Raw genomic sequence first — 14,191 nt, 5'->3', positions numbered from 1 at the left:
AACTACAATGCGTGACATTTTATTAATGCTTCACCAATTGTTTCTAATCTAATGTCACACATGCGTGTACATTTAATTAGAAACGAGCATCCTAGGAATTGATTATTGTGAACATAAGCATCTTTTGTGTTGCTTTGAATAGATGGGGACGTTTGTATCTGGAGGCTGGTGGGTTTTGCTTTGATGTCTTAATACCTACCTAGGCCCATCCCAAAATTACACACAAAAGGAAGGCTGTAACATGACATGTTATGATCAGAGCGTGTAATCGCTTGAGACGAAGAAATCACAGTTCACTATATATGTGAACAAACAATAAACTGTGAAAAAAATCATAAAAACAACAGTGACCCAAAATGCACAAATAATAAACCTGTAATATAATTTTTTATTCAAATTTTATTCAAAATGCTCTGGTAACACATTACAATGAGGTGTCATTCATTAACATTAGTTAATACATATTATTACTATGATTGTTAATAAATATAAATGAACTGATTCAATGTATATGCCAATTGCACTGCAGTTTACTTTGGGGAAAAGGATCTGTGCAATTCCATGCAAATGTCAACCTTAAAATAAAAAATAAATCTAGTTTTTACCAAAGGTTTTATACTGATAGGTCAGATATCAAGTCTCTGTTGTGAAGTCTCAAAGTTTTTAAAGCATAGTTTCCCATAGTAGGGTAAGTGAATCCATAAAGTCATCCATAACAGTCCATATTTCTACTAAATAGGCACATGAAAAATAAAATAAAACTATTTTATGTTCTATAAAGAGCCATCCCATCTCCATTTAAAAGGTATTATTGCTTCTGACTTGCACATTTAAAATCCTACAACGTGTGTTCTCTCTCCAAAACGTGCATCCTTTTTTGTCAAATCCATTCTCTTTTTAAAAAATAGAAAACTCATGCATAGACTGATATCTTTCTGATGTCTGGACTCTATCATCAGAGGTTTAATACAATCTAAACAGATGATTCAGTGTCCTGGTAATAAATACATTCTCTAAGAATTTATATTTCAAGTTTTGACTGAAAATGTCACATCCATAATGCTGGAATTGCCCATCTGCCTGGATGTAAAAGTGAAAAGACAACGTGTGACCTTTCATGAAAAATAAATATAAAGCCGGTGAAGAGATGCTGTAGGATTTCACGGTGACAGATGGATACAAACCTGTGCCGGGTAAATTCTGCTGGTTCGTATGACATTTTCTTTCTCACTATGTCTTGATGATCAGCTAATTGCTATTTAGTCACCTAATTAGGTTCCTCATCAATCAAATTTCACGCTAATTACCTACAGTAGATCTTCGGTTCTGCTCAAGAAAGTCGAGCTTTGAAAATCTCGCTCCTTTTATACCGCCACGATAGCACTTGCTCGGCTAAATAATTTACCTTTTATGTTTAGTAATCCCGGTTGATTTACACCAACAAAGACATTAAAATGAAAGAAGCAGTTCAACAAGTAACAGTTGATTAAAGAGGTGAATAAATATTGAATAAGCAAAAGCGTTTCTGTCCATGAAGGAGTCAAAGAATGATGATTAAAATGTTAAACTAAAACCCTCATTGAAGAAGTTCATACCATTCAACTACAAAAACTGCTATTTTTCATTTATTAGAACGTACCGCCATGAATGTCTCACAGTGCGGTTATATGGTTTTATGTTTTTAACCTTCCCTTCAAACACATTAAACTGTTCTCAAACAACGCTATTCTTTTTCTCTCTGTCCCATACTGTATGTGACATCTCTCTGTCTCCTGTGATTGGTTGAGAATCCTTCTTAGTGTCGGACCAGCGAATAAATCTGCTTCCCCTCCTCTCCTTTATGGAGATGGAGTGTCCTTGGTTAGAGTTTGCAGGCAATCTTTTATCTTTTACACAGGGTTATTTGTTAAAGAGTATGCCCTCTCATCCCCTCCATCTCTCTGGATGTCTTACAGGACCAGAGGCTGGTTTTCTATTAGACACAGCATGAATTATGAAATGCAGGCGGTCGGGAGGCGACAGACAGTGAGTCATAATGCTCATACAGCACGGGTGGGGTCGCTGTAGCTGTTTTATTATGTCAAACGTGGCTGAAGGCAAGCACGTTGAAAATGCTTCTTACAAAATAAAGAGTATCACATTACACCCCATGACCTTAATTCAGTCAACGTGTTCACAGAAAATATCATTTTACAGAAAATATAATCATTGCTTCACTCCCTCTCGAGTTAATTGCCGCTAACGTGATACAGACACTTTCTCGTAAGCCAAACTGGTATGAAAGCATTATCGAAACAGACGCATCCTGTGTAGCCTGCGAATATTTTATTTGTGACTGAAAATTGCGTAGTCTATAATGGGATTCGTTTTTGTCTGAAATTGTGAATTTACAAAAGGATTGAACTGAAACAACAGGATTCATTATGAAATAATGAAGTAATTACAGCTGAAGAAAATGTCTCATGTTAACTAAATGTCTATTGAATTAGGTTGTTTGTGTTGTTTTGAAGCAATAAGCCACTTGAGGCTGTTTCAGTGACACTTTAGGGTAAAAGCTTGCGTTGTTGTGTACAAGCAGGGTGATTTCTTACCTTCACTGTTAGACTTTTCATTGTATTTTTGCGGTAACTCACTGGCAGCACTATTGCCAGTGACTAACTGTAAGTTCCCCTCTACAGTAGCTTAGCTGTATATGTACTTTACAGTAATGACTTTACTGCAACTTCTTTTTACAGTATAATATCAATACTGTAATATCTTTGTACAGTATAATACTCTTACCACATTTTGGCTTCACAGTATAATAACCTTACAGTAATTTTACTGTAAATATAACTTGCTAAATAGTTTTGTAAAATGCATTCCTTCATGATAATTTTACAATTATTTGTATTTCATATTATTATACAATATGTGGCACCAGCAGTACAAAATCTCTATGATTAGTTTACATGAATACGGTAAACATTTTAAATTCAAAATAAGTGACATAAGTCCATGTACAACAGTAATCTTTTTTATTCAGTACATTATTATTAGTTACATCCATTAATAATGGCTTTTTTAACAATGTGATACAGCAGTGACTGATGGCAACAAAAAAAATAATAACAATAAAACAGTATCTTTAAGAATAATCAAACAATAAGTCAAAAACTGTAAATACAGCCAATATTATGGTTCAAAATCTATTATATATAACAAAACACACCAGTATAATGTTAATGAGTCTACAGGCACAAAGCTTACAAAATCCATTCTAGGCTTGTCTCTGTTCTGGTGCTGTACTGGTACATTGCTAGACAGATGATCTGAAGAGAAACAAAAAGAAAATGTGTGAGAAATGGTCATGGATTTTCTTTCATTTAAACTGTCATTTAAACTCATTTAAACCAAAAGCCAATGGATATATTCTTTATATGTATCATTTCCAATAAAATAGCATACACTGTTAGACTTTTCATTGTATTTTTGAGAAATGGTCATGGATTTTCTCTCATTTAAACTGTCGATGAACAGACAGGCTAACAATTTATGCAACAGCATAAAATACAACAACCAAAATATTCTTTTATTCTCTTCAAACCACCAACTTTATAAACTGTTTTATACAATTAGTTGGAATATGAACCAAACTTGTGTTATTCTTTAAATCAGACAAAACATAGCATATTTTCTTTCTGTTAATATTTTTTACCATTTCACACAAATAACCTAATAAAAATAATTATGTGTGTAAAATAGAGTCTCACATGGATGATGTTTTTTAGTTAGTGCCGCACTGGTTCCCTCGACCGAGAGCCACTGGATTTTTTATAGACATTTAAAATTAGAAAGGTTTGACATTTACATGCTTTGTCTATCAGGATAATCTTTACAAATTAACACCACATGTATGAAAGAGATGTATAACATGTATAACACCACATATATGAAGCCTAAATACAATCGACAAAAATAAAAAGCTAACATGAAGATATACGGGTACAGTAGTTGACGAATAAATCGTGTCCTATGGTGTGACATAGCAAAATTTAGAAAACAAACTTTTTACATAATTTTATGTTATTAATATTTATAATATATTTATAATATAAAATAGTAAAAGAGAGATTTATCTTCATTGTTAGTTTTTTCTTAATTTTTGCTATCACTCCATAGGACACATTTGGATATTAATTTGCCAACAACCCATAAACAGACTATACCACGCTTGCTCAACATCAATGTCACCACCACCAAGCCTTCAAAAACACTATCAAACTTAACGTAAAAAATAACGTGTTCCCTAATAAGTAAGTAAGGTAAAGCTTTAAACAATTGTGAGCTGGTGTGTTGTATGCCATATAATAAGATGTGAAAATATTTACAGGTTTTGTTAACAACAAACTTTATTTCATTTACCGCATTAAAAAAACCTTGAATTTGGGGCAATGGAACCAGAAGTGCTAAAATGTTAACTGCAGGTTTGGCATGTGACACTTGATATGGACGCCATAGGAGATTTGTGCAATACACTTTACTCTGAATGTTGTCTCTTTATTAGTCAATGTATGTATCGCTCATATATATATATATATATATATGTACCATTACCTATAAAATAGCTTTTGCATTGAATTACGATCTCCCGCATGTAGTGCATGCTGATACTCCAGATTAACACAAACGGGAGACAAAAAGACAGCAAAAGCACTGACGAAGACATACAGATGGATAGCTTCATAGAAGACCTAGCTCTCAACGCTGACCATCCTGTAGGTTGCAGACATCAAAATACACCATGAAAATGAACATACTATCACATTACCAGTAGTCACTAACTTTTTTTCATACCAATATGATAACTTGGTCTGTGTTGTCACTTCAGGCATTTTGGTGGATGTTGGCTGCAAACCCAAAAAGTAAAGGCTATCAGATATTGCAAGTCATTTCTATTTAAGTGAAAAGGTTAAAAGGGGCTATTACAGCTGTCAAAATGAAGATTTGTACCTCTTCTTGAAGTAGGCTACCTCATCAACAGAAGAATGGCAATGATTGCAACCTGGTAGTTGTACTGTATATTCCTCTGCTTTCACAGTCCATGTCACAGAGCAGGCTTAAATGTCTTTGTTCCATTTAAGGCTCCTGTTTTTGAAAACAAAAAATTGGGCACAAAATCACGTAGTTATAGTTATAATGTGACTTTTTAATATTAGAATTATTGTTGGGGATTTCCCCACTGAAGGCAGAACTCCGGTCAGGGAGTGGAGTCATCAGATGATTCTTTGCCTTTATTATGCAGCATAAGACCACATACACTTGTGAGCATCTGAGGTAGTTTCTGGAAACAATACAACAATGTACAAATGAATGAACAGTTTGAACACCACTAGTAGGCTATATTATAAATATGTAACGTCATATAAATATATAAATACAGCAGCATAATACTGAGACATCACATTGTGTTAGTGATATGGACCTGTAATAATTACAAACAATATCTTATCTTATATTAATATATGTAGCAGCAGATTACCGAAATAAAGTGCATAAACATTAGCCGCTTAGCCGCTATGCCAGCGGATTTAAACCGATCATGAAAACATGATTAAAGCACTCATTTGGAGCGTCTAAAATCGCGAAACTTAGACACACAAACCCTGATATTACATGTAGCAATGTCTGAATGATTTTGTGGTTGTCATAAACATATAAGCATGATTAATTATCTCATTAATTAATCTCATGGTTAACCCCTGATAGCACACATACATCTGGTTTACGTCTATTTGACGTCTGCATTTACATCTGCAAGACATCTACAATACATCGTTTGCTCATCTGCAATACGTCTCGGAGATGTCTGCTGTCAGACGTCATATAGACATCTAGAAGATGTCTGTAAGATGTGTATGATTTAGAATGCATGTACAGCAGCTCTTTCTAAGATGTTTAGCAGATGTTTTTAAGCAGCAGATCTCCAGATCTTTAGCAGACGTATTACAGACGTTCAGACGTCTCCGAGACGTATTGCAGATGAGCAAACTATGTATTTAAGATGTCTTGCAGATGTAAATGCAGACGTCAAATAGACGTAAACCAGATGGATTGTGCTATCTGGGACCGCTACAGAGACATCAGAGCCAGCGGTGAATAAAGAAGCACAGGCCGTGGTGAGGCTGCGTTGGGCGGGGTACATGAGCTCTGTGCCCCCGTTGACTGCCTGGAGCTCATATCTCCGAATTCGTCCAAACAATTATTTTTTTAAAAGATCTTAAAAAAAAAACTTTATTAACCGACTGCAGATTTGAACTTTAAAGTAATACATCCTCGCCTAAAATGTCTTAAAACTGCATTTTGTGCCAAAATAACAGTGATTTTATAAACTTTAGGCAGTTTTACTGCTCCACTGCTACTGCGCAGTGCATGTGAGGAAATATTTCTCCTCAGCAGTAGCGTTAATATTTCATTGAAATTTTAACTAAGCAAAACTAAACGTATACAGGACTTATTAACATTTCGCTTCTTTGACAAATGAGATAACGAATTTATGAAACGCGCTCTGTAGAGCAGTTTGTCCGTTCAGGGCTACGGTAGAAACAACATGGTGAACATAGAAACAACACTTCATTATGTAAGGTCTTTATACGCCTCTAAAGACATAGTTATGTATGTTATATTGCATTTCTGTCAATGGATCCTTAATTAAGCTCTCAATATGATGTTGTTCCAACTCGACAAATTTATACTGAACCTAAAAGGAGAAATTGTGAAGAATTGACTGGTCATTTTTTAGTGCTTGCCAACTTCATAAAAAAAAGCACCCGAAATGGTCATAACAGTAATCCTACTTTTTTCCTTTATACAGTAGATGGTTTTACCGGCAACAACAAACGTTACTGCGCATGCACGCTTTTGAGGCCCAAACCTAACTTGCGGTACACATCCGCAAAGAATAGAGTCCTGTAGATTATTTCCGAAAACAAGCAAAAGAAATAACACGTAAATTACATCAGCGAACCGTTAGCCTACTTGGCTAAACTTAAATAACTCAACGAATTCAACAACTTGTTTATTTAATAAAATGAATATACAATACATTTTAACATATTGTTTAACACAATTATTGTACAATAAACTTAATATAAATTAAATATAAAATATAAATAGTTATATTATTCGCCACTAGCCAAGCCAATAAACAAACACAGCCTGGAAGTTAATGTCGGCCAGGCGCGTGCGTCCGATGTGCGTCTATATGCCTCATGACAGATTCGTTGAATCAGTTGCTTAATCTTGAGAACCAGATTAATCTAATTTATAAATGATTAATTCAGAGCAGTTCTATCACGTCATATGACCACACAGAATCTATTGGACTACTTTCATGATTAATTTTTAGTGCTTTTATGTTCCATTTAAAGCTTGAATACTAGCATATGGCAAAGAATGAAACTTTCAAACTTGGGTTCTTTGGTTCTCTGTTATATTCTCTCTCTCTCCCTCTGGAGTATTGACCTGAAGATCTGAGCGATCCTATTGGACAGAGGGAGAAAGCACATTATTCACAGCTGAGTATCCTTGTGCAAAGAATCATCACTTTACACTCCTGCCTCCCAATTAGCAGTAGAGATATAGGTCAATAGATGCCTGCATGCCATTAGAGAAGAATGAACGGAAAACAAGCAGCTATGGGCAAAAAGCTGAACAGATGTTCTTTCAGCAGAGGATGCACAAAAATAAGAACGCAGAAAAAGAGGTTTTAAAACCGATAGAAAATATTGAGAAAAGATCGTATTTATTGTACCTTTCCTGTTGTCCCATTGTGAAGCATGTGCCGGAGTTTGAAAACGTGCACCATGTGTTGCCTCCAGCCCTGCAAAACATTTAGATTGAGGTGGGATTTACCCAGAGCTCAAGGTAAATGTCCTGGGGTCTAATCCATGCTACTTTATCCCAGCTTGTGCAAAATCTGTCTGGGGGGACAAATGGATTCACACCCAGAGGCCAAAGCCAAGCTCCCGATCCAGACAAATCTTGTATTTACCTCATTATTGTTTGCAGTTCACTAGCTGGAACACTTAAAAATAGGGGGGATACAAATTCTGAACGGAGCGAGAGGGAGAACCCAGAGAGATAGCCCACAGAGACAAGTAGCAATATAGCCCTGTCAGCACGGCTGAAATGATAAAGTACTCACAAAGATAAAAAGATGGAGGGAAGAGGGAAAAAATCAAAAGGGGGAGAGAGGAAGGGAATAAAAGAAAGTGAGATGAACAGAGAATCTCTTCATTACTGTCACCAATTTATCAAGGTGGGAGTTGTAACTCAGGACCATTATCCCCCACAGGGTATGCCGGAGAGCTGCGGAGAGTCCAGAGGGCTATTCTCCAGACTGGATGAACATAAAGATTCAAGGATGAGTTGGAGAGCAGGTCAGTATGCATAGTGTTTTAAAGTGTGCTGTATGGCCCTGCTGTATTAAGAGTCAAGTGCTGGGGTCAGGAGCCAGATTGACAGAAAAATGTTGGGTTTGAAAAGCCTGTGAACTCGATGTATCTAATGGCAAGGTAAGATAATATATTTGAATAGAAAAACTATTTAGCATTTAAAAAAAACAAGGAAGAACGTATACTAATTAAATGTTTACCTTGTATGCACCAAAGGTTAGTGTTGTAGTCAGAACCAACCAAACTGAAACCATGTCAAGACGGCAAGACCAGATTGTATCCAGACCAAGCAGTGGTGTACTGTAGTCTAGTTTTTTGTAGTGAGTATACTCTGATTTTCCCCTCCCAGCCTACTCAACCATCCCAGATCGACAACCCATGCCTCTATATGTAATCAAGAGCATTCTGAAAGATTTATTGCAAGCAAGATTTGAATAGCCAATGACAGCTGGGGGAGACTTGCTGGTCAGCCAGTTAAGAGTTACACTTCTCAACAACTGTATAATAGATGGTATATGTATACAATCCCTACAGCACAGGTTTTATCAGCTGGCAATTTTCAATGCACATTTGTGATCTACGTGAAAACCCAGCTATAAAGTCATTTATTTGTGATATAGCCTACTATTTCTACATAAACCCACCCTGCTAAAAAATATAAACCATTACATAAATTCTAGTGGTTTCCATTAAAATACCATTATGAACCACACATTTTTCTATTACACAATTAAAAAAATGTCTTTGGCATTAATGGGTGTTCTATTGATTCTCATCTGCATCTATTGTGTTTTGAGCAGGGTTCTATCATTTTTTCAGCAGGGCAACCAACAAAATGTAAAGAATATCCTGTGAAAGTATAATCTTTAGATTTTGATTTAGTTTGATTTTGACTGACTCATGCCATGTCAAAGACTTACAGTAAATCCTATTGAAATAAAGGGTTCAAATCAAACTCTGGTGCTTGTCACCTTACAACTAGATTTTTAGCCTAGTTTTCACACACTTGGTTAAACTGCAAGTTGCACCTATTTTTGTGAAGTTGGGTAGTTAGATACAATTTAATATGCCAACAATCCCCTTACAGTTATGTTGATGATAACAAATATGCTCATTTTATTTAATAATATGCAGTGGTCTTAAAAGTGGGGGTGAGTTATCAGCAGAAAATATAATACACCAGCGACCAGAGAAATGCAATTGCGACCCCGCAATGCTATCGCAACAGAGGGGGTACCCGCGTACAGCGTAGCATGAGAGCCTCGTCGGGCTCATTTTCTGTAACACCTGCTGCAGCGTCACCCGAAGCAGCAGAACTTACGAAAACACTGAAATAGTGTAGTATTAAAATGTTTGCCTTTCATGATCTCATTGTGTTTCATATCTCCCGGTTTCACCAATGGTCCAAAAAGTCAGCGTGTCGCACTTTTCTGACACAAAACGATGGTGTTACGTATCCTCTCGTTTTTTTTAAGTGGGTATACGGAAATGCTTTATCTTTTCTAGAGGGCATGCGGCGTATACCTGCGTATCACGTAGACTACACCACTGAGACCAAGACAGAACCAAGACCAAGGCTGGTCAAGACTAAGAACAGACCAGCACTACTTAAATTCATCTAAAAGTTCCATGTAAGATTTATGATGCAAGCACTTTTCTAGAATCATTTCTTGTATTTAGTGGGTATTTTTTATTAATTTTGTTGAAACCTGTGACACAATCCCCCGTTGAGTACCACAGGAATTATGTGTTTTTGTGTGCAAGACCTGGAAGCAAGGGCATTTTAGCGCTTCCGGTTGATTCGCCCCAAAGTCCATGGGGTATTTACATGTTTTTTTTGTTGTTGTTGTTAAATGTCTGAAATAAGTTATGCGGTTAACAAAAGCTCTAAATATTTTCACAATTTATTCTATGACATAAAACACACCATGACCCGGCATAATTATTTCAAGCTTTACCATGTTTTTAAAACGTCGGTAAATTGCTAAATGCATCTACAGACATTGTTGGGGACTTTAAATGTCATTAAAATCTCACAAATATGGGCACAAATCTTTAAAAAACGTGAATGGAGATTTATTCACGGAGTTACTTTTTAGCGAACACGTTTGAAAGAGTTGTTGAAGGCTTGGTGGTGGTGACGTTGATTTGAGTCTCATGCTAGCTTTTTACTCCTGCTGATTGTATTTAGCCTTAAAAATTAATAAATGTTCTGTTAATTAATAAAGATGATCTTGATAGAGATCCCAGCTAACACAGTTACGTTGTGACGAGGTACCTGGACCGGACCACATTCGTTGCCATGACGTACCAAAGTTCCAGCGACGTTACTTTGTGATTCCCATATTCGTCGTGACGATGTACCAAAAAAGGTTTCTGGGACATGATGAGCATGTCCTAACGACCAAACAGTCACGTTGTTAAAATCGTTTTTTATTTATTTAATTTAAACAATTATCATCCCTCACATGGAGGATTGAATTAATCTGTGATTTAATCTGTGCGTTAAAGATTCCATTTTATGCACAATTGGAGTAATTCTCTATTCAAAAATGTATAAAGCACAGTATAACGATTATAAAACTCAACACATTGTACATCACAATCAGATATTTTATTTATACTGTAGTACATGACATAAATAATCAAAGACTTCAACACAATGTAGAGGATTTAAAGCAGATATTTACTGAAAGAGATGAATAAACATTATGTTTAAGCTTAACATTATATTGTTGTTTTACCACATACGTTTAGCAGGTTGTCCGTTTTTAAAAACAACAATCAAAAGCTTCTTAGTCACTTTCACAAACATAAGGGTCCGTTCATTTAAACGCGCCAAATCGATCGAAAATCACTAAAATATGTGTTTACTCTCACAGCTGTAAGGTATAAAGTAAAGAAAGAATATTAATAAACCGCTAAAGTAATATCAGGCAGTGACGAAAAAAGAAATGACCGTTAACGTTTAAATGATGCGAGCGCGCGGCTCTTTGCAGAACAGAAAAGGCGCGTGCGCGTACATATCAGACGCGCGCACTAAATAAATAGAAACGCAGTTTTAATTGTGGTATCGAATTAAACTCCTGTTTAATACTGTAGCTGTCAGAAGTCGGATTTATTGCATTCGTCTTGACATAACAGATTTCACTCTGATCATACATTTTCCACACAATAACATAATGAATAGAAATGACCAGATTCATTAATTAAAGGACCAGTGTCCAGGTTATCTGAAGACCAGTACATCACGTCGCTACAACGTTATCCATGGGATTAATTCACGACGTTATTTGAGGACGTGGCTATGACGTTTCTGGAACATAAGCAAAAATTCTAAGAAACCTAACTTTGCAAAGACGTCCTCAGAACGTGGTCACAAAGTAATGTCACGTTGACCAAATGAAGACGAACTGTCAGAACGTACTGTGTTAGCTGGGATGCCATAAACCTTACATAATTTATTTTTTGCGAACTTCCAGAAGTCTATGGGGAAAATCCACAGGCTTTTGGTTGTGGGAACCAGTGCGGTGCTGAATTCCAGGTTGGCCTACAAAAATGTGTCATCCCTGCGGCACTCTATAAAGAAAGATATCAAATCGATTACATTTGAAGCTTGAAATAAAATACTTTAGTCTGAGACTGAGAACAGTCTAAATGTGTATGTGAATCTTTGCAGTATATTTCAAATATAGCGATGAGTACCTAAAGGCTGGAATACACTACACGATTTAGAATCTGAACAGATTAAAAAAGTAGACATCACACACTTGCAGATTTTTTGAAAGTTTGCAGAGAAAAACAGTGCATCACACACTACTCGATAAAATTTCTGCAACAAGTCCAGACTGAAAATCTCGGCAAAATCTGAACAAAAGTCTTGTAGTGTATTCCAGCCTTTAATTGTTTCATTTCAAAATCATGTTATGCTTATTTTTCATCATTAAAACTTTAAGTCAGTTAGCACAGAGGTCAGGTTTCACATATATTGCATCAGAAAAGGTTGTGTGTATTGTCAAATTAACAAAACTAATTGTGCTCTGTGTAACAAGTTATGTGATTAAAAACAGTGTGCAGTAAAATAATATTTCAATCACTAATGTCACAGCAGGGGAACGTGTGTTATTATGATTCAATGCAGTGTGGTCGAGTCAGGCTCAGAACAGCCGCACACTCCCTCTAACTTCTTATTGTCTGTTTTTCTCTGTTTTGTCTGTTGACATCTTCCACTTGCCAATATTAAGTCAATGCACTTTTCAAACGTATGTATTTGCGTTGTGGCACGGAGACCACCGGAGTTCCTCTAAGAATTGTTGAGTCATCCAATTGAAGATCTTTAATGTTGTGTGGAGGCAAGATGGTAGAGTGTGTGTGTGTACGTGTGCGCACGGTCTCTCTGGTGAATCAGAGATGTAATTAAGATTGGCATTTGCTTGGCTGGATAGAGACGTGCCATTGCCAAGAGCACAGAAAACAGGCTTTCTTTAATTAGGACAAGCTTCTGTGATGTAGCACCTTCTGTGTTTGTGTGTGTGTGAGTAGACAGAGAGGTGGTGTGTGCGCGTCGCTGAGCAGAATAATGGTGCTGTGGTTTCTTACCAGTGTGTGCATACGTGTGCTGTGTCTCTCCTCTGCTCACTGCACCTGATCCAAAATGACAAAAGCACCAGGCGCTTTCTTAATTAACATTGTGACCTTTTTGCATGCTTTTATTTAGCCTTGGTGATTAATATAGAGACGGAGAAAGAGAACGAGAGAGAGACAGAGACAGAGCAAGGTAAGGATTAAGGCCTGGTTTAAAAGAGGAAGGAAATAATTAGATGTAACTGTGAGAAGGTGAAGCATTGAAACATGAATCTAAAGCTGCTATGAGAAAAACACGCAAGGGTACATCAGCAAGTTTTCAGCCTCTCCCTCATCTACCTTCAGCAAACCAGGTTATTACACTTTCTCACACAATTTACAATTTTATTATAGCAATCCAGATTAGAGGAGGTATTTTAAATATCAGAGGATTTTTGGATGAATTATTCTTAATAATTTGTGACTAGTGAAAAAAAAAGCAAAACACATTTTGGGAATTAAAGCAACTGATGTGCTGTGGATATTAATGCATGTTTCTGGCCTTTTTGCTGTTTATTGAAGTTTGAAAAGAGGCAGAAAATGATAAATCGGATAATGGAATCAGTGAAATCAGACAGTAGTGAGCCATGTCACCCACACCAGCGCCACTAAGTGTGTATCAAACACAATCTAACAAAGAAAAAGTACATTTACCTTCCAAGGGAGGAAGAAGTTTCTACATCCTAGCCAAGCGAGATGCTACACACATTTCAAAAAAGTGATTACATCACCCCCACTGACACAATCATGTGAACCAGTGAACAGAAAAATAAAAACAAGATATCCATCTTACAGAAGATTGATAACTGCTATATAGGCGGGCACAGATAATTCACATAGTGTCCCAAAAATAGGTATTACAACACTTAAGCCAAGTTTTAATACATGAATGTCATTGCATTAGATAAAAAAGCAAACAAATAACAGCAAACCAATAACAGCAAAAAAGTCAAGTGGCTTTTGCACGAGGGGTTCAATAGGGTTTTTTGAAACTTAAGCGTTTCAATAAATGAGGACTCGAAATGATATATGATCTTCACACATAGCTCAACACAAGTTATCTCAGTTGGACTCGGTACAACTATAAAAACATGCAAAAATGTATTTTTTTACAGCATACATTTGTGGTGTTT

The sequence above is a fragment of the Triplophysa rosa genome, linkage group LG2 (genome assembly GCF_024868665.1).
Source record: "Triplophysa rosa linkage group LG2, Trosa_1v2, whole genome shotgun sequence".
In the NCBI taxonomy this organism is placed as follows: domain Eukaryota; kingdom Metazoa; phylum Chordata; class Actinopteri; order Cypriniformes; family Nemacheilidae; genus Triplophysa; species Triplophysa rosa.
This window is presented reverse-complemented; position numbering follows the sequence as displayed.